Consider the following 13,353-nt stretch of genomic DNA (forward strand, 5'->3'; position numbering starts at 1 on the left):
AAATCGCTAAAAATACACTGAGCTCGGCTTTTCGAAATGTCCCATTTATTATAAAATTTTTAACACATTTTTAATTTATGAGTTGTTTTTCTATTAGGTTATAATATTCTTATTAACAAAAATTAATAACAGTGATTTTTTTTATTTTTAACATGTTTTGAGCTGTCATAACAAGCCTGTGCGTCATAGCACCAATGTGCTGCGACACAAAATTTATGAATACTTGTTCATACATTCGAATGCAATCGGCTAATAAATTAAAATATACCTATATTCAAGTGCTATCTCGCTCGCGCGCACTTAATGTCAATAGTATTGAAAGTCTACCAACTGGCGAGCGACTCGCGATGATATCATCACAAGTTTTTTGGAACAAGTTTATTGGGCCACACTAAGTATGGGTAGTTTCATCCGAGACTTGAGTACACAAACTGGTGACAGTATTTCCAACTCACCTATATGGTATAGTCCAAGTTGTGTTTTCATGGGTATAAGACGTTTTGGCGCCGCCATCTTGGTGACACAGACTTGACGACGCCATTAACACCGCGGCAACTGGACGATTCCTGGCTGGGCGCTGTCATCTCGGCGACGGACGAGAAAATGACGTGAAAAGTATTAAACAAATAAAATTATTATTAAACCTTTTCACTGCCAAGCAGTGGTAAGTTTGCACAAATATGTATTTATCATTCTGTGCATTTATTTCATATTTTTAAGGCATTTATTTTAATCCACAAGTAGCTGGTTTACAATGTCCACCTAGTAAAAATTGGCTAGCAGTGATAAAATAAGGTTAAATCTTGTAAATTATTATTCGTAGAATAAAAAACAGTGTTTTTATAAACCACATAACATTACATTAAAACCAACCAACGCGCCATTACTGTGCAACCAAATCGTCACATTATTCGCAACCTTTGATTCCACAGAAACCACCATTGCCCCCATAAAGTTTAGTGTGCTCTAATTATGGCGGATCTTAACAGCCTACCTCCACCCTTCGCTACTGATAGATAGTTATAAGCTTCAAAATAACACACTAGATTTACTATGATTAAGGTGAAGAGTAAAGACCGTTTTACACATTCATATTATCATTCAGTGATTCAGATGTCTAAGATTCTTCTCGTATCACCACAACTTATTCGTACAATACTGATTTAACAGAGTGAGATCATCCCTCTCATGGTGCAGTGTGAAGCCATCTTACGGTCAATTGTTCTCACATTTTTTGTTATTATTGTTTATATCATTTTTATGTTTTGTATTGTTTTTTTGTCATAGAAGATGAAACCATCAAATCAATTTATAGTATTGAAAGCATGGACCCCACAAAGAGGGGGCTGACAGGGCCCAGGCTCAGGAAGGGCCCGGTATGGCGATTCGACCAGATAAGTAATATAAACACACATCACAAATTTTCTATAATAGAAAAAAAGTCGCTATTTTTCTTCGTTACTGTTATTATTTAAAATTATGTGGTTGTACGATACAATTTTTAATTGTGTATCGATACTCGACAACTCCATAATTATTCAAATGGAAGTATTAAACTATACACAAAATACTAAATATACACATTAATTCTACCGCGTACACTATTTGGAAAACGCTACTGTAGGGCGTCACACTGCCTTTATCTCTAGCTATAGGTAGGGGGGCCGCTAAAAACCCTAGCCTGAGGGCCCGATTCAGGATTTGGGGACCATGGTAACCACCGCTACATCTGTACGTATATTATAATGTAACAATACACTTATATAGCTAAAATCGACGTTTTTCTATAAAAAAAATCTATCACGCTCAATTTTCCAGACTACTCTCTTAATACATAGAAACTTAAAATTCGGTACATATATGTAATAATGCTATGACTATTAAGGTTTGCGAGGGCTTCGATACTTAAAGCATGGGGTCAAGGCAAGAAGCTGAAGGTGGCTAGAAGACGAAACCTCCTGATAAGAGAGGGGATCGAACCGCAGATGACAAAAAGAGTAAATTGAAAAATTTAATAGCTACATGGAGCTACCAATTTACTGGTTAGTTACTGCCGATTTGCAACAAATTAGATAAGGACAGGTGAAGAGAGTTGAAGGAAGAAGCCAGGCTACACTCCGATGGTTACATGTAAATTGTAAGTATAACATTTCGCCGTATCACAGTTAACCGAGAGATGTTGTACCAGAAGGAGGTGGCCGTTTAGCATTGCGGAGCATCTAATTTTATTGCATCAAATAAAAACATTAATTTTATATGGATTGATATCAAATGGTTAGGCCAAATATGGTGGCCGTCATTTATTATCTCCTTACCTACCTCACATCCTTATTTATTATTGTCACACGACCAGGCAACCAGTAATTACGGATCATGAGACGACCGTGATTGCGAATTATATTCAGTTAGATCAAGTTAGTCCAAGACAGCCGAGCGCGTAGGCTTGTTAAAGTTATCGCGCTCTATCTGATACGATACGAACGAGGCCGAGTTAACTACAGAGTGATTCATACAAAAATACATATGTTTGACCTTCATTGCGCTAAATCTGATACGGTTTGAGCGATCGTCGCGTCTACCATCCGTCCTGAACTTGTCATCATCATACATAAAACAAAAGTAAAACCATGAAAGTCACATTCCGAACTGTCCGTTTACCAGTGCGTGAGTGAGAGGCTCTAGCACGCGCCAGTCCTCTCAACATAAAAGGTCAGTGTCTGGCATCCTGTGTAAATCCCTTCCTCTAGATCCGTAACCCACTAACCAGCATCTTCAAACTACAGTCCACTGCTAAAAACGCCATCGTCAAATATCCAATAATATCGCTGTCATGATTATCAGATTTTTGTTGTTGTTTTAATTTAATAAAACGATTTTTTTTGTAGTACTTATTCCACTTTTAATCAATAGATTAGGACCGGTTTCATCCGCCTCAGAGGGACATTTTCAACTGTTTCATTTATTGAAAATGTCCCTCTGAGGCGGACGAAACCGGTCCTAATCTATTGATTAAAAGTGGAATAATTACTACAAAAAAATGCGTTTTATTAAATTAAAACAACAATACAATGCAGCTCCACCATGAATTGACAGTTAACAAAATAAAAGAAATATCAGATTTTTAACAGGTACAACTTGATATTTACAAGCAACTACTTGCTAACCTTCTTTTGAATCATTAAGAATTTTTATAAAAATATCTTATACAATATGATCTAATTTACATACCCACCTATTTTCTTCTCTCATTCTTCTATTTAGACATGGATTTTATCTCAATGACATAAAGTCAATGGTTTCTCCATAATATGCACAATATTCTCGATATACACTCCGTGTAGTTATTATGATCCTGATGATGACACAACTGGCAACACTGTTTTTTAAGCACTACAACAGGCCACGGGGCACTATTATGACGTAGCCAATGTTCATTACAAAATTACTCAAAAATATATTTTTTACTTTTTTATAAAAATCCATTAGTGGAATTTGATATTTTAAAAGGAAACCTATTTTTGAAGTAGATAGCGGTATATTTTTAAAAATGTACCTTAATAAATTATTTCATACATCGCGGGGGGTTGATAATATTATAAAAATATATATAAAGGTTGCTATCACTTCGCATTTGTGTGATTATTATTGGTCACGACTTTTTTTGATCCATATTTTATATTGTCACTGTTAACACGTTCATATAGTACAGGGATAGCGAACCTTTTTACGTTCGCGTGCCAAAATTTCCCAAATATTATTGTTTGACTGTCTGAGACGTGCCGAGCAGTCTTTCGAGTAGATCGAGCAGAAAAAAAATGAAAAAATAGTTATTAGAATTCTATTAAAAAAGTTAAAAATTATAAGAAATTGAGTTCTTGAGTATTATTACTATAATACCTACTTAGTTTGGTTCTTTACGAACAATTTGACCCCAAAATTCCTCGGATCAGATGAGACATCCTCTTGCTACAGTGGTCTCAAGCATTATAAAATGATTGTAAATCGATTAAAATCAGAGGTTCGCGACACGGCTTACCCCGCCGCCTGATGAGGTCAGTGCTCTAATATTATTATGTGTGACGCATAAAATATATGGAACCATCTATGCAATTTAAATTAATTATAATGCTTATTCTTCAATAGTATCAGCTGCCTATTATTTTGTATACAATGCGATCTGTCATTTATGCATGAATTTCGTCGTTTCCGTTTGCGCATCGATAGACAAATATTATTGGTAATGATATTTTTAAAAACTGAAGAATACACGCATGTTTAATATTATATAATAAATATTTAGGCACTTGTAAATTTTTTGTAAATATATATCTAAAAAAATATATTTTAAATTATATATCTATTTTTTTCTCTTCAACACAAAAAATTAGCGTGCCATGCAAAATCATCTCACGTGCCATAGGTTCGCCATCCCTGATATAGTAGTACAATGGCGACGGTGACTGTTGAGGGAGGTGGATTATGGGTAACTGAAAATAATGTAGGACAATAGTGAATAATATGTGATGAAAAGCATCCTCAAAATTCCTTGGACTGACCAAGTGACAAATTTTGAAGTTCTCAATCGATTAGGGAAGGTCCGAGAAGTTCTACGTAGTCTCAAAACCAGGAAACTACAATACCTCGCCTACATTATGAGAGGACAAAGGTACAGTATTCCCCAACTTCTCATTCAAAGAAAGATCATTTTTCGTGGCTTGGATTTCGTGGCTTAAAAACCTCCGTGATTGGCACGAATGCAGCTCCACTGAACTGTTCCGGGTACCAGACGACAAAGCTAAGATCGCCTTGATGGTGGCCGACCTCCTCTGGGGGATGGCACAATAAGAAGAAAATAAAAGCATTTAATCAGGAGTGGCTGAATCCAGGCCGATTATGATCACCGTTCACACTAACTTTTCTATTGTGTGTGCAGAACGTTGACTAAGTAATTTGAGCAGTAAATTTTGTACAAAAAAACATATTGGTATGCATAAATATTTATAATTTTCGCATATAAATATATAACTTGCTTTTTTTTTCGACCATGTCTGATCCTAATAAGTGGGCCTCCACAGAGTGAAGTTTTGTATTAAGAGGTTTTGTTTTTACGAGAAATGGATGTCAGCCACTTGCTCAACCTATTAGGTCCATACTCTGGCTCAAGCGCAAATTAGAAAACAATATGTGTACTTGCCAGACCCAAAATTCGAACCCGGGACTCATGACCTAATAGCCGCGCGATATTAACTACAATAATTGATCCTAAATGTCAATGCGGAAGCGTCAACGTTGTTTGGTAAAGTCCGCCTTATGATGGTCAAAGACAAAGGCTCTTTGAAAAATGTATGAAGTCAAAATTGACAATTTACCGCTTAATCTTGAGATGTGTATAGCTCCGTGTCCAGAAACTTGTACGTATGCAGTTCTCCGTATCACACTGCACCGTGAAATGTTGTATCGGAAATATATGGCCGTATATTAAAGACCGTCCAACCTCTTCGGGTCGTATAGTACTGACATAAAATTCATGTCTAAATAAAACACGAATCTTATCAGATATTGCTATAAATTCCCGATGCTTTTTTTCGGGTCTGCCGAATGGCATAATTCATATTTTAATATCAATATCGCTCGCTCAAATGAAATTGACACTAGAAACACTGTTCTAGTGCCATTACAATAAAGGTGATATTGCTATAAATTCCCGATGCGTGACGCATAATGGAAATTGCTCAATTTTGTCACGTGACGTCTACCTATACTATACATGTGAGAATGTCGCTATGCGCGAATTTACTTGCTAACTACTGTACTAAGTGTGTTGTCCATTAATAATGTCATTGATGTAACCCCAAATTGAGCAGTCTGTGACTGATCGATAGTGAGAGTAGGTATATCTATAAAATAAATGGCATTGTATTAGGTATATGCAGATGGGTAAAAAAATAATTTAAAGCGCGAACCAAATTGAGTTTCATGTCGCGGACTATCACGTGACCTCACAGTAAACTGCTGCTACGGAAAAAAAGTGTGTAATGTCGTTGTTCTTGGCGTTTAAAATGTTATCAGACTGATACTCCCATCCCGTAGCACATTTGAACCTTTAAACGAACATTGTCAGTAAAGTTGGCAAAATCTGCCGAAATCACTAAAACAATAATGAGGTCATCTCACGTTGAACTGCATTACATCGACACCTGCATGACGTTTTGAACGTTTTTATCATATTCCTCATGCCTAAACTTTTCGAATGTCGTGTCAAAATCACGTTTTTTTGTTTCTAGCGGTTGGCACTATGTATTTTCGATAAGAATGTTGTCTATTATCTATCGTCTGCAGGTTGAGTTATGTTCAAAATATTATCTATGGATGTCATGCCGCAAGTATAACGTACGCACACGTAGAAGCTGTTAAAATTAATTAAAATTAGCATGAATAATTAATAATAATTCAAATTACTAATACATTATCGTAGGCACTCTTCGTCAGTGTCATTCTTCAGTGAATTTACAGAGATGGTGATGGTTCAAAATATTCTGCAAAATGACGAAACCATGGACTTAATTTGTCGTAGGTCAGTAGGCGACATGTACCATGACATGCACCTCAATTAATTGATTCGCGTTTAACTCACAAGAAATTAATGTTTATTTTAGTTCAACTTATATGCGCTCAAGCCACTTACACCGTTTATGTTGTAAACATATTCATGGGCATGATAAGATTGATAACCTCCTTGATAATATTATAAGGGCTCGCCTACACGGCTATGAATTAGATGCACGAGCGTTTTGTCGGCACGTAATATTCAACAGCTGTCATAAATGATAAATTCTATTTTGGAAAATTATCATAACTTAATCCTCCCACCTAGGCACTTTCTAATGTCAAATTAGTTACTCCTATAGTGAATGTGCAGTCATACGAGAATTTATTGCGATAAAATAAATGTAGGAACACAAATAGCTATGATTTCTTAAAATGTTAAATATGATTATTGTTTTGATGTAGAAGTTTATCTTAACATTTGGCAAGATACGAGGGTGGGTCAATAATTCCTTAGAAAAAAGCATTAAAACACTTTTTATTTTTGTATTTTTTTTTTTATTTCTCAACATAATCTCCTTGGAGCTCAATACACTTGGTTAGACGTTTCTCAATATTTTTTAAACCGTCAGAAAAATAAGTTTTCGGAAGGTCCTCAAAATAAGCATTTGTCCGATCGATGACTTCTTCATTTGAAAAAAAACGTTGTCCACTTAGCCATTTTTTTAAGTTTGGGAAAAGGAAAAAGTCACTGGGGGCTAAATCTGGCGAATACGGTGGGTGGTCGACCAATTCGAACTTCAATTCTTCAATTTTAGCCATTGATCGTAAACATGTGTGAACACGGGCATTGTCCTGATGAAAGAGGATTTTTTTCCTGTTTAAATGAGGCCGTTTTTCTTCAATTTTGTTTTTTAGCTGGTCCAATAAAGATGCATAATAATCCCCTGTTATTGTTTTTCCTTTTTCCAAATAGTCAACGAAAATAATTCCACGTGCATCCCAAAATACAGTAGCCATAACCTTACCAGCTGATTTTACGGTTTTCGCCTTCTTTGGACATGGTTCGCCTTTCGCAATCCACTGCTTTGACTGTTCTTTCGTCTCGGGAGTATAGTGGTGTATCCATGTTTCATCTACAGTCACAAAGCGACGAAAAAATTCATCCGGATTGCGTTGCATGAGCGACAACAGGGCTTTAGAGGCCACCACCCTATTGCGTTTATTGTCGACTGTGAGCAAACGCGGCACCCATCTTGCAGAAATATTTTTCATGCCCAATTTGTCATGTAAAATAGAAATGACGCTACCTTTTGAGATCCCTGTAACCTCAATTATCTCACTCAACTTTAATCTTCGGTCACTTAACACCATATCGTGGATTTTATTGATCATTTCTGGTGTAGTCACCTCTACAGGACGTCCTGAGCGTGGTTCATCCTTTGTTGATGTACGACCACGTTTAAATTCATTTAACCAGTTATAAATAGTTGCAAGTGAAGGAGCAGATATGCCGTGAACTAAATCCAACTCATTTTTTATTTCCTTTGCTGTTAACCCTTTTATATTAAAATGTTTAATAACAGCTCTAAACTCAATTTTCTCCATTTTCCATTTTTCCATTTTCCACAAGCAAATTTTTTTTTAAATGTACGAGAAACACACAACAACCCGACCGATCTGATTGAAACTTCGCAGCATACTGAATCGGTAGTGCCGCTTCATGAAAACAAACCGCTTACAGTACAATTCGCGCCACCTGTCGGCTTTTCTAAGGACTTATTGACCCACCCTCGTAGCATCGCCAATTTCTCAGAAATTATTTACTAAAATTAAACATTAAAATCACTTATAACGTTTAAGAAAATAAAAATAGCGAAACAAAAAGTTTAAAGCTCTTCCAAGCGTTAGAGCGGAGTTTGGAGCAGGAGAACGAAGCAGTGGAGCAATGTGATTTTACCCGGAGCACCGAAAATTAGTGCTCCACGGCCCGGATGTTTTTTTATTATTAAATTTTCATCCGAAAATCTAATGAAAATATTATATTTGACACTTTGCAACACTAGAATTATTTTAAATACGGCAACACTTCCAATTGATGAATAACCTCACTTTTCTTGACAGAAGAGGCAGGGTGTTGATATATTCCACTTACGTGAGAGTGAGTTTAGGTGGACGCTATATTAAACAATCTTAAAACAGTGTCTCCTTAACACACTCGGTTTACTTCTTTGAACTTATACATCTATATATCTATATAATTGTATTTTCACTGCTTTTGTATGTTTATATTATGTTCTCTTTTTATATTTCCATTTTTATCCCTTTATTACTTTTGGTTTTCTTTCCTTTTTATAATAATGTTTCATGTCGTGTCGTGAACGTCTTAAACTTATAATTTGTAATGTCCACAATATGTAAAAATAAATAAATTGAAATAATGAAGAAAGACGATTTGTTATCGGAATTTTGTTTAATAGAATTAATAATGAAAAGGACGAATAATAAACCTCATTTCAAAACTACTTATTTTTTAATTTTTTAACATTTGTATACATATGATACCTATTAAAACTTTTACCCGGAGCAGAGCAGTCGCTGGAGCGGAGCTGGAGCAAGTATTAGGTTCCGGAGCGGAGCAACTCAAAAAAGGGTCCACTCCAACCCTCTGATTTAACTCTTAAACAAAATTTAAGTGTTATCCTATAATTTTGTTTAATCTAGTCTGAAAACATTTTTTAAATCTATTTTCAGCTATCTTTAATCAAATACGAGTACATCAAAAATCTAAAAATTTACATAGGTACTTAACATCTGCTAAAAATTAGATCATTAATTCCACAAAACATACTTTTAGTTTTAAACAGTGGTAGTTTTGAGTACGCGTAGATCAGTGGCGCTAGCAGGTTTGGAGGCACCCTTATGAAAATTTTATCGGTGCGGTAAACCACCATTACAATATTATGTATAACAATACACAAATAATTAGGTATCTAGGCTTCGATACATTGTGTTAAAAAGAATATAAAAAAATACGCCGCACCTATACTAACTATAATTAAAATTCTTTCAGGCTAAATAATAAACATACTTTCTTTTCCCTCCACCACCCACTACGTCTCCACACCCATTATACAGGCATAAGACCTGGCGTAACGAACGTAATTCCTACTTCGATATAATGTATTAATAAAGACCTTCTCGCTCGCCGTGAAATGCCGCAAACTTTTTAAAGACTGAGAAATTTTCCCTTGTACATACCAAGTCGCAATGGCCAACCGGTCCATCTGAGGGATGAACCTACTTGAGAAGCTCTTTCCTCTCAACCGACATATCGACTACTTAATCTGCAAACCAGCTAACTGCACTTTTGACCAACATGAAATTTTGATGGCATTTTGTTATAAAGCATGTTTTATATACTCACACAAAATTTCAAATTCCCAAACCCATAAATAAATGCGTTATTGTTCTTCACACAAAACATCATTTTGTAAAAAAAATAAAATAAATATATATATTAAAAATAAATATTTTTGAAATAGTTAAATTCCGCTCGATAGTTAAATTATTAATTTTTTTCTCCTTCCTGAACAATTTGCCCAAATGGAGTTGGCCGGTTTGCAGATAAAGGAGTCGATATGGGGACACTCCCAGAGAATGTGATCGGCATTCTACTATTAAGTAAAGAAAATGAAGTGGTGATTATATTGAGATGCACGTCACGTACTATCACGTGACGTCACAGTAAGCTGCTGCTACGGGAAAAAAGTGTATAATGTCGTTTTTCTTTGTGTTAAAAATGTTGTCAGACTGATGCTCCCATCCCGTAGCACATTTTGTACCTTTAAACGAACATTGTCAGTTAGCAAAATCTGCCAAAATCACCAAAACAACAATGAGGTCACCTCACGTTGTACCGCACTGCATCGAGACCTGCATGACTTAATGCACGTTTATCATATTCTACATGCCTACACATTTTTTGTTTTTTGTTTTTAGCTGTTGGCACTATGTATTTGTTATAATTTTCATTTCATTTCATTTATTTATTTTATTAACATATTGTGGACATTACAAATTATAAGTTTAAGACGTTCACAACATGACATTTAGAAACAAAGATATATAAATATAACAGTATTACATAAAAAAAAGAGATATATCAGTAGATGAATTAGATAGGTACAAGGAAGTACACCGGATGAGCTAAGCAGACCCTATTTTAAGATTTTATAAAACAACATCTACCTAAACTCATTCTCACGTAGGTGGAATATATCAACACCCGAAGCAATTTCGTTGAACATAGTTATCACTCTCCCAATTAATTGGCATTACCAGTGGCAGGTTGGTTCTGTACCTTGGGAGAATAAACAACTGGTGGTCTCTATTTCTAAGATAGTTATCAGGGACACACAGGTCAATACTGCCCAGAATGGCAGAGTTCTCATTTATACCTTGTATAAGTCGAAAAAAATACGTAGCTAAATAAAGATTTCTTCTAAATTGCAGACTGCAGTATGTAAGCATGCCTAAGAGAAAGTCAGTTGGATAAAGCCACGGATAGTATCCATACAACCTCAAGTAAAGGAGTCTCAAGAATTTCTTCTGTACCTTCTCCACCATAAGGCCATACTTCAACTGGTGCGGTGCCCAAACAATAGACCCACTCTCAAGTCTGCTTCGAACTAAAGAATTAAATAAAAGTTTTAATACCGTAACATCTGAAAAGACCCGGGAAGTACGCATGACGAAGCCCAACATTTTAAGCGCTTTGTTACAAATGGTAACTATATGGCTAATAAATGTCAGTTTACTCTCAAGCGTAATGCCAAGATCCCTTACAGATGATATTCGTGACAGAACTCTGCCATGCATCGAGTATTGGAAAAACAACACTTTTGAGGCTCTGGTAAACGATAAAAGATTGCATTTATCAATATTGAATTCTAGTTTGTTACGCCTGCCCCAATTTAATACATTATCTATATCAAGTTGGAGCTGACGACAATCGTCCAAGGTGACAACTTCCAAAAAGAGTTTCAAGTCATCAGCGAACAACAAAAACATAGCATTTTTTATTACCAATGATGTCTATTATCTATGGTCTGCAGGGTGGGCTCTGTTCACAATATTATCTATGGATATAATGTCGCACGTAATTTTAAGTTATAAACACGTAGATACTGTTAAAACTAATTGAAATTAGCATGAATAATGAATAATAATTCAAAATACTAATACATTTGAGTTGGCACTCTCGTAATCGTTCTAAATATTCTGCAAAATGACAAAACCATAGACTAAATTTGTCGCCGTGACAGCGTGACAATACGCGACGTGCATCTCAATATAATCACAACTTAATAGGCCAAACTGACGGCTAATTAATAAACACTGAAAATAATTAATTGTTGTCCTAATATAAGCTGGAAATTACATAGGCTTCAAAAGACCTATGATTGAATCACGTTTTTAATTTTACCGCGCAAACCAAACTTTATTCTCCCAACTAATCTTCAATTTAAAAATCCAATAAGTGCGAGAATATATGGAACGGCGGAAAGTGGCGGGCGAAAATTCCCGCCAAAAATTCTTTCGCGCGTTTTTCTTTCATATATTATTATATTATGTGGGTTCGAATATGTCACGATTTTTTCAATTTTGAATAGTGTTGACTCTGTTCTTTGTACCGAAGTCTAGATGGCGCTGCGTTTGACATGTTTACATGGATTTTTTCTTAGTTGAATTGGCTTAGTTTTCCTAGCTTTCACTTTTTTAATATTCTTTTAACCTAACCTTACTTTATACGCCATACGGGTGTTTATGTTAATATTATGTTTTCAATGACTAGGCACCAAGCACGACTTTTAAATTCTTTAAGTTAGTTATGGTAATGCCAGTACAAATTTTAAAGTACACAGCAACCAAAGATTTTAAATAAACCTCTCTTAGAAAAAATATAAAAGTGAAAATAAATAATTACAGGATAAAAAGAACTTTTTATATACAACGTTTTTAAATTTTCTGTTGAATCATATAAACTTGACTTGACTAGCTTAAACGATCAAAAAAAATGTACTTGATAGAAATAATACTGAAATGTCATTTTGACACTCATATTGATTTACATAGTAACGCACGTATATATTAATAATTTAGTTGTTAGGACCCTAGGAACCAATAATAGTGGATTGGATTAGGGATTTCTTCCGAAATTACTTTTCATACAAAACAGAATTAACTGAAAATGAATTCAATTCTACTTAAAGATGGCTAAAAGTATTAAAAATGCATTGGCATCGTGTTCTAATATATTCTAAAAGTTTCAAATGTCTTGCTAGTCGGGAAATTAGTTAAAAATCGATTGAAAGATTTTTACTGGATAAACAACCACCGGACAAACAAGAATACGAGCTAAGAAAATGCCCATTTTTTGAATAATAAAATGCCTAATTCCTGTCAAATTTGGGATCACAGAGATTATCAATATATTTTTTTATCGTAAATATTTTACTATAATAATGTCGATATAAATTATACTGATGGTTTTATAAATGCGTTTAAAAATTAATAAATTTAAAAAATCTTAACACCACTGCACAGTTATATACTGAAATATGACTATATTCTAAAACATTAGAGCGAGAGGCTTAAAAGAATACTATTTTATGTAATAAAAATACTTTAAGTAGTCATCAAATGTTTAAAATAAATATAAAGGATAATAATGCTTCAAAATTATATAAATAGATTATCTACAACGTTTAAGTTATGTCCAGGATCATGCTTTGAAAATAGAAA

The sequence above is a fragment of the Rhyacophila brunnea genome, unplaced genomic scaffold, assembly GCF_057557595.1.
Source record: "Rhyacophila brunnea isolate RB1 unplaced genomic scaffold, BYU_Rbru_1.0 scaffold_19, whole genome shotgun sequence".
In the NCBI taxonomy this organism is placed as follows: domain Eukaryota; kingdom Metazoa; phylum Arthropoda; class Insecta; order Trichoptera; family Rhyacophilidae; genus Rhyacophila; species Rhyacophila brunnea.